This window comes from Protopterus annectens, chromosome 6.part1 (assembly GCF_019279795.1).
Source record: "Protopterus annectens isolate FY-2018-M chromosome 6.part1, PAN1.0, whole genome shotgun sequence".
NCBI lineage: Eukaryota > Metazoa > Chordata > Ceratodontiformes > Protopteridae > Protopterus > Protopterus annectens.
The window spans coordinates 136,805,064-136,827,316 of record NC_056738.1 but is presented as its reverse complement, the minus strand read 5'-3'; the positions used below and the strand labels follow the sequence as shown (position 1 = coordinate 136,827,316).

The 22,253-nt window shown below is 42.8% G+C and overlaps 1 protein-coding gene across 4 annotated transcripts in view; it reads left to right on the top strand.

Annotated features, from left to right (window-relative positions):
* CHN1 (chimerin 1) overlaps positions 1 to 22,253 on the top strand; it is a 1,979,161-nt gene that overhangs the window by 1,319,831 nt on the left and 637,077 nt on the right. The window lies entirely within an intron of this gene.

The following is a 22,253-nucleotide window of genomic DNA, read 5'->3' as shown; positions in this document are numbered from 1 at the left end:
AACCAAAAACAAAACAAACCATCACCACAGATGCTTCAGACCGAGGATGGGGAGCACACATGGAGGGCAACTGTATCCAAGGCTTATGGTCTCAAGGACAGCTACACATGCACATAAACCAAAAGGAAATGCTGGCAGTGATGCATGCAATCGAGGCTTTCAAACCCTTCCTCCATCAAGGCCACCTGTTAATAAAGACAGACAACACCACGGTCATGTGGTACATAAACAAGCAGGGAGGCACACACTCCTACCCTCTATGCCGGCTGGCTATGAATCTATGGGAGCTATGCCTGAAACTCAATATCCAACTGCAGTCCCAGTTTGTGCCAGGAAAGGAAAATGCACTGGCAGACAGCTTAAGCAAAACTACCATGGATGCACACGAATGGATGCTGCACCCAGACATCTTCCAACTCATAACAAAGGCATGGGGAACGCCGGAGATAGATCTGTTCGCCTCCCCCCTCAACCATCAACTGAGGACATTCTGCTCAAGGACATACCACCCACAAGCATGGAGGGTGGACGCTCTCTCTTTCAGCTGGAAAGCTCTAAAAGTATATGCCTTCCCACCTCTCCCTTTAATGTACAAGGTTCTACTGAAGATCAGGGAGGAACAGCCAAGAGTGATTCTGATAGCTCCAGACTGGCCAAGGCAACACTGGTATCCACTATTGAGGAGCATGTCACAGGCAAAACCATGGCCTCTTCTTCTGACGCAGAACAATTTCAAGATCATGCATCCCAACTTAAAAACATTGCAGCTAACTGCCTGAAAAATCCCTTAAATCCAAAACAAAATGTTTTATCAAAGAGAGTGAAGGACATTATCATGGAAGCTCGCCGGCCTTCCACAAGGAAGACATACTCAGCTAAATGGAAAAGATTTTTAATTTGGAACACATCAAAAGGCATAGATGTGACAGTGGCAAGCATGACACATATTCTGGAATACTTAGCAGAACTGTTCCACAATGGCCTTTCCTATTCTTCCATTAAGATTCATGCCTCAGCAATTTCAGCAGAATACAATGTGGATCCACCTATCTTCTCACACCCTCTCCTCAAGCAATTTCTGAGAGGGATCAAAAATATCAAACCTCCAAGAAAACCCCCTTTACCTGCTTAGGATCTCAACTTTGTCTTGGAGAAACTAACCCTTCCTCCCTTTGAACCAGCAGCAACAGCGGATCTTCAGTTTCTGTCTTGGAAAACTGCATTCCTTCTGGCAATACCTTCAGCAAGAAGAGTATCTGAGTTACAAGCATTAATGGCTGTACAGCCATTTCTTGTCTTCCATCAGGACAGAGTTACACTAAGAACTAATCCTACTTTTATGCCAAAGGTGGTATCTAGGGTATCCTTGAACCAAGCTATTCACTTGCCTACGTTCTTCCCAAATCCACAGAATAGAGGGGAAAAACTTCTGCACACCCTGGATATACACAGACAACTACGCTACTACTTGGACAGAACTAAAAGTAGCAGAAAAACTGACCAACTATTTGTAGCACATGCTGCTGGGGTGCAAGGAAAAGCAATTTCCAAACAGACAATTTCAAAATGGATAGGAAATTGCATTCGATTTTGTTACTCCTTTCATGGAAAGTCAGTTCCTGCAAACATCAGGCCTCATTCCACAAGAGCCACGGCCACCACTACAGCCTTCCTACGAGGGGTGGCTACCAAGGACATTTTAGAAGCTGCTACTTGGAGCTCCATGCATACATTTACCAAACATTACAATCTACCTTTATACTCCAGATCCAGAGCAGGCTTTGCTACTGCAGTCCTGCAGGGGATCTTAACTACACCATCTTTTTCTTAGTACCTCCTCCCCCAGATTGGCTATGGTATTCTACCCATATGTTATGACTGCAGATGCATCCTTGAAGGACATAGTACAGTTTTGTACCTACCATAAATGTAGATGTCCGATAGGTATTCATCTGCAGTCAGGTTTACCCTCCCTCCTACCCCTCTGTGGTATTCCTAGGGTGTATACCCCTCTTTTAGCTAGCTGGGGGAATCTATTATGGTGTATTTGTTTGTATATACATGTGTATATATATATATATATATATATATATATATATATATATATATATATATATATATAATTTTGCAAATGTTTGGAATTCTATTGCATTTATCCAAATTTAGCCTTCCTAGAGGGCACCTGGCATCTGGGGCAAGAAAAACTGAGGAAAATGGCGTTGGCTGATGCTTTTATACCCCAGACGCTCTGACGTCGGGCAAGATGCGACATCAGCCGAGGCCAGACCCAGACTTTAGAATCCGGCCGACCGAAGGGCTGCCTGAGGCAGGACAACCCATATGTTATGACTGCAGATGCATACCTATCGGACATCTACATTTATGGTAGGTACAAAACTGTACTTTATATTATTTCCTAAAGACTGCTGATCACCAGAAAGCTTAATAACTGCTTTATAGGTGACAGCTTGGAATCTGTGCTTATATTCTGATCCTAGTGAGAGTAGGAGCAGAGTGCATTGATTCCTGACTCTTTCTGTTTGGAGAGTGAGTGACTGTGCTTAATGTACCCAATTGGTCTGGTTGCTATTCGAGACATCTACCAGAAAAAGGCTTCACACTTGCAGACCCTTGCATCATCTGGGACAAGACTGTGGATCACCAAGCAGGCCATGGCCCTGCTTCTCTTCTTGGGATTGGTGCTAACATTGTGCTTCTGGTGAGAGAAGAAGCCAAGGAGTATTGTATCCCAACAGAGTGAAGCTGTGCTGAGACCAACATTAGTAGTAGCCGGGTGGTATCCATTCATGCAACTCCCCTCTTTTCATCATTCATGGCAAGCTAATTCTTTATTTTTCAGTAAGTACTGCTTGATTTCTTTCTAACTTCAGAATAGCTGCTTAAATACTTCATCCTTAAATTTTCAGGGTCTACGTATTAGTTTCCCCTTGAAGTGTTTGGCAGTGCTCTGTACAGACTCAGACACCTTGAGTGACATTTTTCCTGTAAAAAGAATATATAAAGAAACAGCTCCAGTACTTAGTAATAGCAACCATCCCTCCTGGCATGTCTAAAGGTTCCCTGCGCTGTCTCCAATTAACCTGGTGAACTTGGGCATTCAGAGGCAGTGTAGCAACTGCCTCATGTACACAGACAACCCTCTCCTCTTACCTTCTAACTCTCAGACTTGTGAGAGATGCACTTGTATATCCAAATTGGAAGCCATGCACTCTCAAGCCAAGACCGGAATAGCTGGTCAAGAGGAGAAGGTCAACACCTGCACCACACCACATGCAACACATAGCCCTCCAGAACACCCACCATCACAGCTCTTACATAAAAACACAAACAACACACCCACCTTTGTGGAGCCTCTCAATAGAAATCTACCCAAACAGCAGAAACCTCCAAGGCAGAAACACACTCAACCACCCCAACACAGCACAAACCACAAGACACATAGCTCACCTACACAGTGTGCCCCTCAACCTAAGCCCTTAAGGCAAAACAGCTTGCCCAATACACAAGTGCAAGTATGACTTTGTCACTGTCCATGTGGGTGTGAATGACCTGAGATTCCCCTCCCTGGACCACATGAAAAGAGACATGGAGGAGCTCTCGGATTATGTGGCCCAGGCAGGTATGACTTTTGCTCTGAGCAGCATCCTACCGTCAGCCAAAATGATACTGCAGTACAAGCAGAAAATGATTGACTTCAACAGTTGGCTAAGTTTCTGGTGTCATTCTAAGGTGATCCAGTGTCTGTCTGCTTGGGATGACATGATTGAAAGACCTTGATGCTTAGCCAGAGATGGCCTGCATCTGTCACCCTTGGGTTTCCGGATACTGACTAAGGCTCTTTCCACCCCTATAGTGCCTTTTTTAGACGATGTTCCAAAGACCAAATTACCACTGTAACAGCTATAAATAAATGCAATCTGATGGTCATGCTGCTCAAGGCTAGAAGTCTAAATCTCAAGATGCACTTGCTTGAAGCACTCCTCAAAATGGAGAACATCAACATTTGTGCTGTAACGGAGACCTGGCTTAAAGCAGCAGAAAGCACCCGTACGCTACCAGGCTATAACTCATTCCACACCTTTCGGCGCCAGAACATGGACCGAAGCTTCAAAGGCGGTGGTGTCTCCATATTCATAAAGGATATACACACCTCTAGACTAGTAGCCCAGCATAACACAACTGCAATACTTCAGGTACAACTAACATTGGGTAAGACGGTGAATCAGGTTGTATCCTGCTATAGGTCCCCAACCATGTCCCAAGACTCTCACTCCACGTTCCTAAACACTCTGGAAACTATTAGGGTCCAACCCAACACTCTCATACTAGGTGACTTTAACTACCCCTCCATCAACTGGGAAAACTACTCATGCACCAATACACTGGCCCAATGCTTTCTGGAATTCATCAATTCCAATGCCCTGGACCAGCACATTCTTACCTCTACTAGAGGAAGCAGCATCCTGACCTGGTTATTACTAACATGTACACCAGTAGATCAATTCCACCCTAGTTAGATCCAACCACAAACTAATCACCATGGAAATCCACATCTCACCCACACCCCTCCGCAAAGGTATCCACCATGAAAAACTTCTCCAAAGCTGACTTTGGGCCCCTAAAAACAGAGGTGGCTAACTTCACTGCACCCATGTCAGTGGAAAATAGATGCATGACTGCAGAATCATACACCAATGCACTCTACAAACATATACATAAATGCATGAAACTAACCATACCCAACAGAACTAAGATGCTCTCCTCCAAAAAACGGAAGCCAATCTGGTGGTCCCCTACAATTAATAAACTCTACAATAGAAGGAAAAAACTGTTGCAGAAAAAGCTGAAGTCCCCAGACTGGAAAAACTCCTTTATTAGCCTCAACAAAAAGTTGAGATCCCTCATGAAAACCTCTAAAGCAAGCTATGAAAGGCAGAATTCTGGCAGACACCAAAAACAACCACAAAGACTTCTATAGTTATATAAAGAATCTCCACAGCAATACCCAGGGTTGCTCTGAGTTACTACACAATGGTACCTCCAATACTGAGCCAACAGATATGAGAACATACTGGCTGACAATTTTACCCCTTTCTCCCCCCCTAAAGGACCAATCACAATATTGGGGGAATGCCAGGCACCCAACATTACTGCAGCACAGGTTAAATCTGTATTGCCCAATGCCAGGAATACAGCTTCCATGGGACCCAACATTAACCCTGGATGTGTTCTACATGAACTACAAAGTGAACTGGCATCACATCTGTGTACCCTGTTCAATCACAGCCTCACCTCAGGCTTTGTCCCTACCGAATGGCACACTGCCACAGTCATCCCTCTCTATAAAGGGGGAGCGACTACAGACCCTGGGAATTATCGCCCCATTAGCCTGATGAGTCTAATATGTAAGGCTATAGAGAGCATCATCATGGACCTAATTAACAAGGATGTAGGAAATCTCCAAACTCTGGATCCCACGTAATTTGGTTTTGTGAAAGGTAGATCATGCCTGTTTAACTTGGTTGACTTCTTTGAGTCAGTCACTAGAGCTGTGGATGAGGGCAAGGCCGTTCATACAGCCTATCTCAATCTGGCCAAGGCCTTTGATACCATTCCTCACTCAGGAATTATTGTTAAACTCACCAAACTAGGCATCAACCCCTGTATCACTAGGTGGGTTGCAAATTGGCTCACAGATAGAACCCACAGTGTGAAAGTAGTGGACTCCAAGTCAGACTGCCGACCAGTCACATGTGGAGTCCCACAGGAATCGATCCTGGGTCCTCTTCTGTTGGGCATCTACTTCTCAGAAGTCCAGGCCAACACGGAGGGACTCGGGCTGACCAAGTTCACAGATGACTGCAAGCTGGGAGCCATCATTAACTCCCCAAGTGATGTAGACTTCCTACAGAAAGCTCTCACTGAAACCAATAACTGGTGTCAAAACCATGGCCTTAAGCTTAATGCCAAAAAATGCGTCGTCATCTCCTTTGGGAAAAACTCAGTTCCCACTAATTGCCACATCGATGGGAGACCACTGAACACTGAAGGCGTTATAAGCGATCTGGGGACACAGGTTTGACAGCAACCTCTCCTTCGACCACCACATTGCCACTGTGGTCAGAAAGTCCTTCTATGTGGCACATCTCATTACCAAAGGTTTTGCATCCAGGAAGAAAGAGGTCATCATCTCTCTCTACTCTTCACTCATTAGGCCAGTCATCGAGTATAATGCCCCATTTGGCATGTACCTCACTAGACACATGCAACAGCTGGAAAGGGCACAAAAATACCTCACGAAGTGGATCCATGGCCTTAAACACCTATCCTGCATGGACAGACTCAGAAAACTCCAGCTATTCTGTGTCTCATATCATCTACTAAGAGATGATCTCTGCTTGACTTACAAAGCCATGTCTGACCCAGCTTTGTTAGAAATGCTACATCTAAAGAAATCCCAATCCATCTGCACCATACGCTGCAGAGACCTCAACCTCATTACCACAATCAACAGAACATGCTGGAGGGACAGGTTCATAACCCAGAGACTGCCCATGCTCTGGAATAGACTTCTCATACATGTCAAGCAGAGCACCTCACTGGCCCTCTTCAAGAAAAATCCTGATGAGTGGATGGGAAATAGAAAGTTCACCCCGGGGATCACTCCAGTGGCTATACTTGATAGAAGCACAGGGAACTAATGTTGGGTGGCACGATGCCATGACACTTGTATGGGCTAGGCTTGTAAAGACTCCAGGGCCATTAGCCTAGTACACACCTATGAGAACTAGTATCAACCTTTTGCATGGATAATCGTACATATGTACATTAAGAAACAGCTGTGTAGCAGAAAAACTGGCTTCCTGCATCTTGTTCATATTTTTAAACTTTAAAAAAATATTTGTCAGAATGTTCCTTCTTGCAGCAGTACCCCATGCATACCACCTGGAGCTCCAGGACCATCATCTGCCCTCATTGCAGACATCTTCCATCCATGGTGGCAAAGTACACATTAGCATTAAGGAATATTTCAGTGGAACTTCTGGTTTCAGTATATGTTTATGATGTCTATAACTCACCCATTGTCAATATGTTTGAATCAGACACCCTGCTTCATGAACCCTGTAACTGACTTGAGTTCCTGTGGTAATTTTGAGGACCATTATTGTGTTCTGAATGGTGAGACTAAACATTAAAAATGAGAAAGTCTAAGGGTGCCACTCCCACTACTCAATATTACAGGGATTTTGAAACTAGTGTATATAGTGTATGTAATTAACAGTGGTGTAGAGTGCAACCTCCATTTTATAGTATGCAACAGGGGCTTGGCAAGTTTAGAAATGAATTTCAGAATTTGTTGCTAATGTGGTAAAATCACAGCTTATTTTTTTGTATATTTGAGGCTTGCATATTCAGACCTTGCAATTTTAATAAGGAGCCATTTTCTCTATTATGGTATAAAAGCAAGTTTTATAAACTGAGTGGGTTTAAAATCTGGTACAAAATAATTGAACACTGCAAAACTGAGTGCACTTTCAGTTTTATAAATGTGTATTTCTGATGTTTGCAGTTACTTGTATTTTGAAAAATGTCAAAATGCCCATTCAAATGTCCGCTTCTATTGTGTAGAGAGATAGAGCCAACCTGGGTTCAGTTAGTGATGCAAGTGACTGACAGAACAGCAGGGTGGAATGGAAGTGCCCATCCTGGGAAGAGGGTGCTCACTTGTGATGTTCCCTAAGGGTAGGCATCGTCCAAAGAGGGTAGTTGCCCTTGGATACAACCAGCGAGCATGGTGTAGAGCAGGGAGAAGAAAAAGTAAGTAGGGCATATAAAATGTATAAAAAGAAAAGCACCAAATGGAAGCACTGATGACTGAGCCACCAGGATGCCCATAGGATCCACCCCAGCAACCCTGGAGCAAGTCCAGGGGTGTACTAGGATGCTGATAGAACTGGCGTGGACGTGAGGCACTGGAGGACCAGCCTGGTATAAATGAGATCTGTGAGGACCAAAAAACAAAAATTTAAAAAGTACCCATTCTTAGAAACATTCAGTAATGTAAATAAATACCAGACAATAAAGATGTTAAAAATCAAGCTACCATTGCAGATTTGGAGCAAATACTAAGGTACAGTATTGCTGTTAAATATAGTTGGAGAAAGCTGGAGTGAAAGGAAAATAATTGATTTAACTTTGAAGATGGCCAGAATGAAGTGGGATGAGCTGATTCTTCCAGTAGAACAAGGCAGATTGGGATTACTCAATTGGAAGGGGTATTTCAGAGCTACGTAGTTAAGACTCCTTTACATAGCACAGGCAAAAAAAAATATAATTTGAAGTGGATAGGGATGATGATGAAACATGGGAGAAGCTCAAGAAACAAGGAGAGACTGGGATTTTGGATGCTGGCCTTTAAGGAGAATAACAATAATCATGCCGAATATTATATCCATAAAGTAGCAGAAAGTCTTCTAAGAACTAAACCAACATGGGAATGGAGAAAGGAGATTCTGATGACAGGGATGAATGCAATTAGGGATACAAACAATAGGCAAGATGGGGACAGAATTTATTGGAGAAAACTGGCAAAAGAACCAAGGTATTGGGAGCAAATAACTAGAGCGGGAAAGATGATAGAATGGGAAGACGCCAGGAATTTATTTGGACTGCAGGTTACAGATTGCCTTCCCTATCAAGGATTGAAATCAGAGTATAGGCAAAGAGAAAGAAATAGGGGATCCTAAACAAAAGACCAGCACTGGTAGACTTTTTAATAGAATCTAGAAGAGAAGCTGCCATTAAAAAAAGGAATAATTAGCAGAGTCTATAAAATATTGCATGATAACTTTAAGAATCAATCAGAGGAGGTTAGAAAGGATGGGGAAGAGAGACTGGATAAGCAATTCGCAAAGAAACAATGAGAGGATATATGTATCTCTCCCAATTATGCAACAAAATCTAGAAGATTTAGGATTTTTGCCAGGAAATGTTTACCCATATATTTTTATAATCCAAGTAGGCTCCAGACAATTTTTCCTCAGGCAGACAGTAAATGTTGGAGGTGTGAAGGGGAAAAAAAAAGGTAATTGGGAACATATTTTCTGGGAGTGCGGTGACTTGGCAGACTTTAAGGATTCCCTGTGGGATGCACTGTCAGAGATGCTGGGTGGGTAGACTGGTCTGATGAGGGAGATATTTAGTCTGAGCCATGATACAGAATTGGAATTGCCTAGACATTGTAACAGCCTTGCTGTTCTAATAATGGTGGCTGCCGAAAAAAGCAATTACTAGAAAATGGAAATCAAAATCTAAATCAACTATATTGGAAGTAGTGAATATAGAAACAGTGTTAAAACAACTGGAATTGAGATCTTTAGAAAAGGGTAGGAGCAAACTACACAGGAAAAAAATGGGAACTGTGGGAAGAATACATACAAGAGAGGAATGAGGTCTAAAAGGTGGCAGGACTTAAAAGAGCTATGTAATGTTTGAATGAGAAAGACTGGGTACATTACAAGTGATGTATAATGTTTGCAAATGGGAGTGTGTCAGTATAGTTTGTGATGTAAAATGCTTGGAACTAGGATTGTTTCTGTGTGGTTTGTTTTTGTTTATATAAATGTATGATCACTTATGTAGTAAGTGATGGTTTAATAAAGATGCTTCTTGTTAAAAAAGGCAGGAATTTATTAATTTATGTAATATTGCTTAGGTTATATGATATATAGCAATATATGTGATGTATAATGTCTGTCATGTTAATACAGTTTGATTACTTTTATATGCCTATGTAATAAGTGATAATTCAATAAAGGTGTTTGAAAAAAGAAAAAAAAAAGAATTGATTTAACTTATGGTGTTCTGACGTGATGACAGCACTCTGTTATAGGTCTCCACAAGTACTCACATTCCACAGATGATCCTTTGTCATTTCTGATCTATAGTTAATATACCATCAGTTTCTATACTGTATTTCACTTGCTAAAATGTTTCCCTATTAAAACACTAGACCACTGTCTATGAAGTTAATAGTGCTGAAAAAAAAAACATTTTATTAGCTACTCTTAAACATTTGTTTAAAAAGTGCTGAAATAATCCACTGAAAAAGGAAAATTTTGCAAGATGATAAATATTTTTTTTTTGGCTTCACCATGTGTTCCAAGGGTCTGAAAAACCATACAAGTAATCATGTAAACGCTATAGATTTAAAGCAGAGAACAGACTGCCATTTGCACAAAAACTTATTAAAATTAGTACAATACCAGAACTGCACATTGGAATTGCTCACATCCTGAAGGCCACTACTGCATTGATTTGTCAAGGATTAGAAGACAATTTTCTACTGTAGCACTGCATTTTCTAAAGCACTATGTTTTAATGTTAATTAACCCAGCAGTTTTTTTTTCAGAGCTAATTCAACTGGGAAAATAGAGATGGAAAACAAAAACATATGCAAAGTACAAGACAGAAACTGATTCAGGAGTGTTATCCTTTAATCTGTTGAACCTATGAGAAATAAAAAGGGAAAAATGTCAGAGGGAAACGAGGACAAATGAAAGGAACACTACGGGCAAACTAAAATAATGAACGAGTAACTTCATTCTGGCTTTAAAGGAGAAATTTAACTAAGCTCAACAAGTCAAAGGTATCTTATAGCAAAGGAAAAGCAAATAATTTTAAAAGATAACACAGATTACTACATTATGGAACTGTTAGTCTGTTACTGATGGATCAAACATGGATCACTGTTTGAATGGCCAACCCTTCAGTTATTTAGTGAACTGTAAGACGTAGCTCAATAACGTAGCGCCCTGCTATAATAGCACAATATAGCAAATTGTATTAGTCTGTATGAGGTACGCGCACGCAGGCATACACACACACACACACACACACACACACACACACACACACACACACACACACACACAATGGTGACAAAGTGAAGTGTCTAACAGCTTTTAAAGCATGAGAGAGACAAATAGCTTCTGGACTCTGTGTGGCTGCAACAGCTCTCAAAGCTTTAAGATACTTCATGCTCCTGCATATTTTTTCTGTAACTAGTAGCACATGGAGCACACAAGGCTCTGCATACTACAAAGAATTATGATTGTTTCTGTCCAATCATAACTATGTAGTGTGTATTCTCAACAAGGATGTCAAGACTCTGCTCTTGAAGGGAATTTCATGACATCCATGTCTCAAACACATAAGCTGGTTACTGATAGGATACCTAAAACTCTATTGAATGGGAACTACAGTCTGAGGGACCTCCTGGACTTTGACGGGGTCTGTGGATGTTTGCCCCTTAAGAGGTATAGCCTGACCTATTTAATGAACAAGAATCAGATTCCCAGAAAGGCACGAGGGGAGACTCTTATGACTGTGCTTTCTTTTTGTGTACACTTAGTTGCCTTTTAATCTGTTATTTTACATTAATCTTTTGGTTCACTTCCTCCTTGACATCTTTCTTCAATATTATTAACTGAAAATTTAGCTTATGGTGCAGAGGCAGGGAATGTTATTGATCCATGTTTGGGGAGATAAAGCAGCCAATTACTTAGTCTGTTTTTTCCTGAAGGAGAATGTATGGGTTGTCTTTTCCACAGCACTGGAACTTTGGAGGCATGAGGTGGATGCCCATGCAGGATCTCACAAATGCAAGCCTTAGGTTACGCATTAGGTGAGATCAAGTAAGGTGACATGCTCTCTGTTCCATGGTCCCATTGACAGGGAAGGCTTTAACAAGAAAAAATAGCCCTGTTCATCACAATGATGGGTGCCGTGGAGAATGTCATATGTGAAATTCGGCCCTGCATAGGTTGTAGTGAGGAACTATGACAGACCAGAGCCATACCCTGCTCATCTATCTAGTGCCCTGTGTCTTTCCGTGACTCCAAGTACTCCAAAAACACTTCTGTGCGCCAAAGAGAAAGATTCATTGAGCAAAGCTTTCAGGTTAACCACCCTTCATCAGTACATAACATTGAAATCATTCTAGAGTCATTTAAATAGGGAACACTGTTAAAACACATGATTCAGCCAGCCAAACAAAAACACCTTCCAATTGTATACTAAAATACTACTTATTCACATAACAATTAAGACACTAATATACTTTATATATATAGAGAGAAGAGAAGAATTATATATATATATATATATATATATATATATGTATAAAAATATATTTAAAATAATATTAGTTAAAAAGCAAAGAGAAAATATTTAGTCTTTTATATGTTTTGTATTTTATAGTTTATAGATTGGGTATTTTAAATATATTTTTATACATATACATATATATATATATATATATATATATTTTAAATATATTTTTATACATATACATATATATATATATATATATATACATATATATATATATATATATATATATATATATTTCTTCTTAACCCGAAAGCTTTGCTCAATAAATCTTTCTCTTTACCGCACAGAAGTGTTTTTGGAGTCTTTCCGTGACCTGGCATCCGTCAACTTTAAGTTTGTGTTATTTATTTATTTAATTTATTTACATTTGTTAACTGGGTAGTGTCTGACTGGGTTGGAAAAAAACAACTAAAACATGTTACCCAATCTAGCTCTCCTCAAAAGAGCAAAGTCCTTTTCTCTGATATTCATCCCTCAGCTGTAAATTGAGGAGCAAAAAAGCTCCTCATATTTCTCTCGTTCTTGTGAAAAATGTAGCAAACCAGTTATTTCATTTGTAGCTAATGACTTGCTATATCTTATACCACACATGAAGCACTAAAGTGCTTCAACCCTGACTGCAAATGCACCAATGGCATTTTTTATGAATGATGGTAGTGCACAAATGACCAATCAGCATCTTCTGGTCAGATCCCTAACACCTTGCGCTGAGATGGTAACCCTCTTCACCCCTACCCTCTGTGGCATACCCTCAGAAGATTGCATCTGAAGATAAATGGAAGGCCAGAAAGTCTGATATGGTAAATACCATAAGCAGATGGACCTCATTTAAAAATGGTGTAAATTCAGACATGCACAGTCCTTTTGGGGGAGTAGCGGCTTTTGACCTCTTATTTATCAATTGTCTGCTAGCTAATTCGGTAAAACATAAATGGTAAGGGGGGTACTAAGTAGGCTTCTGCTGGGTAGTGTGACTTAACTGTGAAAGTCTGCACACTTCTTAACTGCGACAACTTAAGTGTTAGTTCATCATATTTTGGTAAACATGTTGCAAAATATTCTGTGATATAAACTGTTTGCTTTGCACTATAGCCAGTTCATACTTCTGTTTTTCTGAGAGTTGGCCATGTATCGAATGGAAAACCTGAGCTAGGAAATGGTGAGGAATAGAGGAACTGACTATAGTTTTCTATGTACAATAAATGCTTTTTCTGGACAGTAACTATATACTGACTATTACTAGGTTATCATGATCTGATAAATGAAGAATTTTGCCTAGGTATTATGAGTTGTATGACCACTTACAGTGCGTGTATTACATTGTTCTCTATAAACAACTGTTGAACATTTGATGTTGTCTTCTTCATTCCTTCTCATGAATAGGGTCTCACATTCAGCCTTCGGATCCAACATGGCCACATTCTCCACACTTGGATTCGACTTTCAAACTCCTCCCTCTTACTTATAATGCACTACATCCACCCAAGCACTTCAGATCTCGTTTGCCACTTCAGTGTCTGGACACAGATTTCTGCACACTTGAGTGATACTTATCTTTATCAGGGAAGATCGGATAGCATTGGTGTAAATCCTCCCTTTTGTAATTCTTCTTCTTTAAACCATGTGTGTGTGTGTGTGTGTGTGTGTGTATAATTCTTCCCTTTTCTTTTCTGTAAAAAAAAAAAATAAAGTTAGTAGTTACAGTTAAAAGTTAAAGTTATTTGTAAAGTTATTGGTAAAGTGAAATTTCAATTTAGTCTTTGTTGTAAGTTTCTAGGCTAAGGTTAATTACCTTTAGCTTTAGCTGTTCTTTGATCATTCCTTGGTTTTGGTGGGCTTTGATAGTTGTCATGTCGGACAAACCTACTCTCAGCTTTAAGCATTGCACTTCTTGTGGGCATAAAATCGCCAACCACGATGCCCACAAGGAGTCCATATATTGCTTAGGTGTGGACCATTTGAAGGCAGAGTGTGCAGTCTGTGCTTCACTTAATCCTCGGGTTCTAGCTAATAGATGTAATAAATAGATTCTGAGGGGCCTTCACAGGTTCATAGATGTGTACAGGCTAATGGCCCTCGAGCCTTTACAAGCCTAGCCCATAGGATTACCCTGGCATCGTGCCACTCGACCTTAGTTCCCAGTGCCTCTGTCGAATAGAGCCACTGGAGTGATCCCTGTGGTGAATTTTCTAGTTCCCATCCACTCATCAAGATTTCTCTTGAAGAGAGCCAGTGAGGTGCTCTGTTTGACATGTATGGGAAGTCTATTCCATAGCATGGACAGTCTCTGGGTTATGAACCTGTCCCTCCAGCATGTTCTGTTGATTGTGGTAATGAGGTAGAGGTCTCTGGACCGTGTGGTGGGGAGGGATTAGGATTTCTTTAGATTTAGCATTTCTAACAGAGCTGGGTCAGAGATGGCTTTGTAGGTCAAGCAGAGATCTCCTCTAAGTAGGCGATATGAGACAGAGAATAGTGTCTGTCCATATAGGACAAGTGTTTAAGGCCTAGGATACTCTTTGTGAGGTGCTTTTGCGGCCTCTTCAGTTGTTGCAGGTGTCTAGTGAGGTACATGCCAAATGGGCCATTGTACTCGATGATTGGCCTAATGAGGGAAGAGTAGAGGGAGACAATGACCTCTTTCTTCTTGGATACAAAACCCTTAGTAATGAGATGTGCCACATAGAAGGACTTTCTGACCACAGTGGCAATGTGGTGGTCAAAAGAGAGGTTGCTGTCAACCTGTTTTCCCAGGTCTCTTATAACACCTTCTGTGTTCAGTGGACTACCATCGATATGGTAATTCATGGGAACTGGGTTTTTCCCAAAGGGGATGATGATACATTTTTTTGGCATTGAGCTTAAGGCCATGGTTCTGACACCAGTCATTGGTCTCAGTGAGGCCTTTCTGTAAGGTGTCAACATTACTTGGGGAGTTAATCGCTCCCAACTTGCAATCATCTGCGAACTTTGTCAGCCAGAGTCCCTTCGTGTTGGCCTGGACTTCAGAGACGTAGATACCAAACAGGAGAGGACCCAGGACCAAACCCTGTGGGACTCCACTCATGACTGGTCAGCAGTCTGACTTGGAGTCAGCTACTGTCACACTGTGGGTTCTATCTGTGAGCCAGTTTGCAACCCACCTAGTAATAAACAGGTTGATGCTTAGCTTAGTGAGTTTTTCTATGATTCCTGAGTGGGGAATATTATCAAAGGGCTTGGCCAGATCAAGGTAGGCTGCATGAACCACATTGCCTTCATCCACAGCTATGGTGACTGACTCAAAGAAGTCGACCAGGTTGAGCAAGCATGATCTACCCTTCACAAAACCAAACTGTGTGGGATCCAGAGTTTGGAGATTCCCTATATCCTTGTTTATTAGGTCCATGATGATGTGTTCCATAGCTTTGCATATCAGACTTGTCAGGCTAATGGAGCGATAGTTCCCAGGTTTGTAACTGCTCCCCCTCTGTGCAGCAGGATAACTGTAGCAGTGCACCATTCGGTAGGGACAAAGCCTGAGGTGAGGCTGTGGTTGAACAGGGCACACAGGTGAGGTGCCAGTTCACTCTGTATGTAGTTCATGTAGAACACAGCCAGGGATATTGTCAAGTCCCATAGAAGCTGTATTCTTGGCCTTGGACAGTGCTGTTTTAACCTGTGCAGCAGTAATACTGGGTGTCTCGGAATTTACTGGTATTGTGATTGGTCCTTTGGGGGGGGGGGGGTAAAGTTGGCACTGAATCCTGTTGGCCAGTATATTGGCAATTTCTGTTGGCTTGGTATAGGGGGTACCATTGTGCAGTAGCTCAGAGCAAATCTGGGTATTGCCATGGAGATTCTTTACATAACTATAGAAGGCCTTGTAGTTGTCTTTACTATCTGCTGCAATCCTGTTTTCATATCTAGCTTTAGAGAATTTGATGAGGGATCTCAACTTTTTGTTGAGGCTGATAAGGGAGTTTTTCCAGTCTTGGGACTTCACCTTATTCCGCATCAGTTTCCTCCTTCTGTTGTAGAGTTTGTTTATGGTAGGAGACCACCAGATTGGCTTCCTTTTTTTGGAGGAGAGCATCTTCGTTCTATTGGGTATGGCGAGATCCGTGCATTGGTGTATGATTCAGCAACTATTCTCCATTTGCCTGGGTGCCTTGAAATTAGCCACCTCTGTTTTTAGGAGCCCAAAGTTAGCTTTGGAGAAGTTTTTCATGGTGGTTACCTTTGTGGGGGGAAGGTGTATTTCCAGGGTGATTAGTTTGTGGTCGGATCTAACCAGGGAGGAGTTGATTCTTAGTGTAGAGCAAAGGTTGCCCATGTTAGTAATGACCAGGTCAAGGATGTTGCTACCTCTAGTGGGGGTAAGAACGAGCTGGTCTAGGGCATTGGAATTAATGAATTCCAGGAACGTTGGGCATGTGTATTGGTACATGAGTAATTTTCCCAGTTAATGGAGGGATAATTGAACTCGCCCAGTATGAGATTGTTAGGTTGGACTCCACATTCCTAACCACCCTGGAGAATATTAGAGTGCGAGTCTTGGGACATGGTTGGGGACCTATAGCAGGCTACAACCTGAATCGCTGTCTTACCCAACGTTAGCTCCACCTGAAGTAACTCTGATGCATTATGTTGGGCTACCAGTCTGGAGGTGTGCTCATCCTTTATGAACATGGAAACACCACCACCTTTGGAGCTTCAGTACAAGTTCTGGGGCCGAAACGTGTGGAATAAGTTATAGCCTGGTAGTGCAGGGGTGCTTTCTGCTGCTTTGAACCAGATCTCTGTTACAGCACAAATGTCGACATTCTCCATTTTGAGCAGTGCTTCAAACGAGTGCATTTTGAGATTTAGACTTCTAACAATGAGCAGCATGACCCTCTGATTGCATTTGTTTGTAGCTGTTATGATGGTAATTTTGGTCTTTGGAACACCACCTAAAAAAAGGCACTATAGGGGTGGCAAGAGCCTTGATCAGCATCTGGAAGCCCAGGAGTGACAGATGCAGGCCATCTCTGGCAAAGCATCGAGGTCTGTCAGTCATGTCATCCCAGGCAGACAGATACTGGATCCCCTTAGAATTCCATCATTGGCTACTGAGGCTCAGACCCCTTCCTTGGCTTCCACTTCATCATCATCTGCTAAACAGGTGAAAAAGAGGTCTCTCCCTGTCTCCCCGAGAGACTCTCTAGAGCCCATAGCCAAGTCAAAGAAAACTTTGGATCTGACCCCCTTGGATCTGAAGAAAGTGTCTACCCCCATGGATCCCCCAGCATCCTCGGATCCAGGGGAAATTATATCCTTATCACCTCTTCCACTTCCAGTGACTCAGGATCCGAGAGCCTCGAGCAAATATCCAGCTCACTCTGTTAAATCTAAGCACTCCTGACCTCCCTCACAGGCTTCCTCCAGATCCTCTAGAAGATGGTCCAAGGTGAACATAGACAGGATGATGAGGAGATTCCTCAAGGCCTAGATACAGATAGGGGTTGTCTCAGCTCTGTCCCCTATCAGATCCATGAACTACCCAGGCTATATCATCAGGACTCTTTCTCTGATCTGACCTTTGGTTTTGGAGTTGCAGGGTTCGGGACTCCCGCGTGTGTTGGAGTCAATGCAGGGGAAGCTGCCTTCCTCGACACCGATGTTACCCTTGATCAGCCTTGTTCTGATTCTCTGGGAGTAGAGTGTATTTCACAGATGAGGTGCCACAGCTGGATCTGGGAGACAGGGATTGGCTCCGTCTTTGTTGGAGCCATCTCTTCCCATGGGCACATCAGCGCTTGCCAGCTTGAGTCTGATCCCTTCTTGAGGCTACAGATCCAATGCAAGTCCTAGCTGTTTTCCCCCTGTGGCTTTGGCTTAGGGGTAGATAGAGAGGACCTCTCATGGTCCATCAGCTTTTCAGGTAGTGGAGAGGGTTTTCTCCTGAGTTGGGGATTTGTCACCACATCTCCCGCAATCCACCCCTTTACCTCTGTTGGGTTGGGGCCTTGAGGCCATTCATCTTACCCTGAGTCAACCTGTCCTGAGTGGCCTCCAGGATATCCCTACCCTGGAGGGATCCCCTTCTTCTGACACTTCCCAAGATTACCCCACTGAGGAAGTCTCCTGGAGGAAGACTTGCCAAAGAAAGCACGTCGACTCCCCATTGGAGTCCTTAACCGAAGACACTGACTTTGATGAGGGGGAAAGATTCCCCCGATCCCTACCCGAGAATATCTCCTTTGGAGATATTTTAGAAATCTTAAAGCACCAAGGTGGGTGGTCTGTCCATCCTCTTCCTTCTGGGGAGTCAGTGCTCTTGGAGGCATTTGGGATAGGCCCATCTACAACCTGGTTGACCTCCCCTGGTCGACATCATTGATTTGGTTTCCCACTGGGTAGTGAAGGAACCAGACACCATTGAGCCCATCCTCAAGCACCCTGACATGTGTCTGGTACTTCCGACAGATATAAAGCATTGGAGGAAGGGTCCTGTAGTTGATGCCATTGTGGTGCCAGCAGCCACTATGAAAGAACTGGCAGAAGAGACTACCAATGTCCATCTGTCTAACAAGGAGTCTAGAACTCATGATAGGATTGTAAAGCATGTTTACGCCTCAGTCACCTTTGCGCTGAGGTCATTGAATTACCTAGCTCACTTTACCTGGCTGCTGACAGATCTGATCAAGTAGCTTTCAGACTCTCTGTCTTTCTCTGAGTCCATGCTTGTGGAGGAATGTAAGAAAGTTTCTCCGAGGCTTACCACTGCATTGTACATTGCCAGCTCCTTGATGAGGTTAATCTCACATACAATAGAAGATACCTCATGAGCGGCTGGTTCAGGACTTTCCCAATGGAGGCATGCCTGGATGAGGCTATGTGATTTGTTGGAGCCCTTTAAGACATCCTTTTTGAATGCCCCCTACAATGGCTCTAAACTGTTTGGGCTGTATGCCTCCAAGATCCTTCTCCATGAACCAGTGCAGAGACAAGAAAATGTGGTTTCCTAAATCCCAATGTCCTTTCCAGGACCCACTTGGGAAGCCCTCCTTTAGAGGCAGAGGAAGAGGGTTTAATGGTAGGCACCACCCAAGAGGCAGAGGGGGCCCACAAAACCAGGACCTCAGAGACACCTTTTCTGACAAGCACTATCAGCACTCCTTAAGCAATTCCCGACTCTCCATCTCTGGAGGCAGTTGGGGGGTCGACTCGCTTTGCAGTCATAAGCCTGGACCCATTTGATTCAAAACTTCTGGGTGCTAAGCATAATATCCAGATGCTACTACATTACCTTTTCCCTTCTTTCTCCACATTCCAAGAACCTCCCAGTCATGCTACCCAGTCAGAGGGAGCAGGCAACACAGGAAATCCAACAATTGCTGCAAAAGAGTCATCCAAGAGGTCCCAGCCAAACAAAGAGGATTCGGAACCTATTCCCGCTTCTTTTTAGTGCCAAAAATAAACAGGGGACCTAAGACCCATTCTGGATCTAAGTAAGTTAAATGGTTATGTTAAGAAGTCAAGGTTCCGAATGGTTATGGTTCAATCCATTCTGCCATTGTTATGTAAGGATGATTGAATGTGCTCAGCAGATCTCAAGGATGTACACTAACACATCAAAATAGACAGGTGCTCCAGGAGATACCTGCACTTTCGGCTGGGAGCCAATCCTTTCCAGTTCAGAGCACTGCCCTTTGGGCTCACCACGGCTCCCCCCCCCCCGGGTGTTCACTAAATTCATGGCAATGATAGCGACTCACATGAGACTTAAAGGATTCCTGGTGTTTCCATACCTAGATGACTGGCTCCTTACCGCCCCCAAGAAGCATCAGCTTATCCAAGCCAGAGATTACTTACTCGAGCTTTCATACTCCCTGGGTATCACTATAAACCTAAATAACACCAATCTGGCTCCTGTGCAGAACCTGGAAATCATAGGAATGCAAGTGAACATGAGAGACTTCATAGCTTCCCTCCTCCTGCATTGCAAGATAACATTGAGGAATCAAGTCCAGGAGTTGTTATCTCACCAGTCTACCCCAAGCAAAGCTAGTCTTCTAGTCTTACAAGTCCTAGGATTCATGTCAGCAGCAATTCTGTTAGTTCCTCTAGCAAGGTTCTTCATGTGGATTCTTCTGTGGACATTGGCAATACAGTGTTCCATTCTCTTATCAGCCTCTATCCAGTCCCATCAGCTTGACTCTAATTTACACGACACATCATGTGGTGTGTTCAATCGAACAATCTCCTCCTAGGCAGACAGTTTTTGACCTCCCCTTCAATAGCCACAGTGAACACGGATGTTTCCCAGTTTGGGTGGGGGGGTATTATAATGGGAAGATGGTCCAAGGCACTTAGTCCCCTATCGAGACCAGGTTGCATATCACTGTCCTAGAGATGAGAGCAGTTCTCTTAACTTTGCAAGCCTTTCAGAATTCTCTCTCCTTGGAGACTATTGCAGTTCATACCGACAACATGTCTGTTGTCTGGTCCATCAACAAGCAAGGAAGAACCCGTTCATACCCCTTGTGCAGGGAGGCCATGAAGGTGTGGGAATGGGTGATATCTTCTGACAGCATTCTAGTTGCAAAGCACTTCCCAAGGAAGACCAACAACTTGGTGGACAGACTCGGCATATCAATCCTGGTTCTGCATGAGAGGGCCCTCAATCAGTCAGTGGAGAGCATGATCTTCAATCGCTGGGGTCAACCGTGCTGCAACCTGTTTGCCTCTCCCCTCAACAACAAATGCAGCAAGCTGTTCTCTCTGATGCCTCCTCCGGGGGGAGTTCCTGAGGAATGCACTGCTCCATGATTGGCCCCCGGGTCTCCTCTATGCTTACTCTCCTCTCTGTCTCTCTGTCCCCGAAGTTTCTTTAGAAGCTAAGCAGGCTGAAGAGCTCAGTCATCCTCATTGCCCCCTTCTGGCCTCGACAGGTTTGATTCCCCTTACTCTGAAATATCCTCCTTTGATACGGGAGCCAACACAGGACCTCCTCTCCCACCTGTCAGGGATGCAGTATCCGAACCTTTGCCCCCTCAGGCTAACCACTTGGCTTCTCCACTTCCAACCCTAGCAGGACAGTCTAGGCTTGCTTTCCCCATCCATAAAATACTTCTAGCCTCGCAAAAGTCTTCCACTAAGAAAGTCTACACCAGTAAGTGGAAAAGATTCATGATTTGGGCTACAAATAAAAATATTGACCCTTTTTCAGTACCACTTTTGGATGTTCTGCTCTTTCTTTGTATTCTATTTGAGGAAGAAGCTAGCTTCTCTACCATCAAGTTTCAGCTAGCTGCTATTTCTGATTTTCACACTGCAAGTAAATCTCGTTCCCTGTTCATCCTTCAGTTATGCAAATCCTTTATGAAAGGTATTTTCTTGTTGAGGCCTTCCATCAAGGACCCCTCTCCTCCTTGGGATCTCACTGTCACGTTGCAGGCTTTGACTCAAGGAGCCTTCAAACCAGCTGCAAGTTGCAACATGAAGTTTTTGTCATGGAAGAAAATCTTTTTGGTGGCTATAACTTCAGCTAAAAAAAATTCTGAGCTACAAGCCTTATCTTCCAAACCTCCTTATATAATTTTTCATAAGGACAGGGTTTCTTTACATACTAATCCCACCTTTATGCCTAAAGTAGCCATGGAAAACAATATCAGTTAGTCAATCCACTTACCAGCATTTTTTTCCAAATTTCTGTAATAAAGGAAAGTATGTTCTACACCTTCTCAATGTTCATAGACAACTCTGTTTCTATCTGCAGAGAACCAAACAACACAAGAAGTCTAACCAATTGTTTGTAGCCTTCTTGGTTAATAAAGTAAGCCAAGCATTTTTCAAGATTACCTTAGCAAATTGGGTAACTGGCTGTATTTCTTTCATTTACTCACAAAAGGGCCTAGAATTACCTGGACTTCCTAGGGCACATTCCAGCAGAGCTATGGCTACTTGTTCCACCTTCTCTTGTAGAAACTCCATTGCTGATATTTGTGCAGCAGTGACATGGTCTAACAGTCACACCTTTGTGACACACTACAAGTTGGATATCATTTCTAGAAGCAGGGTTTCCTTTGGCT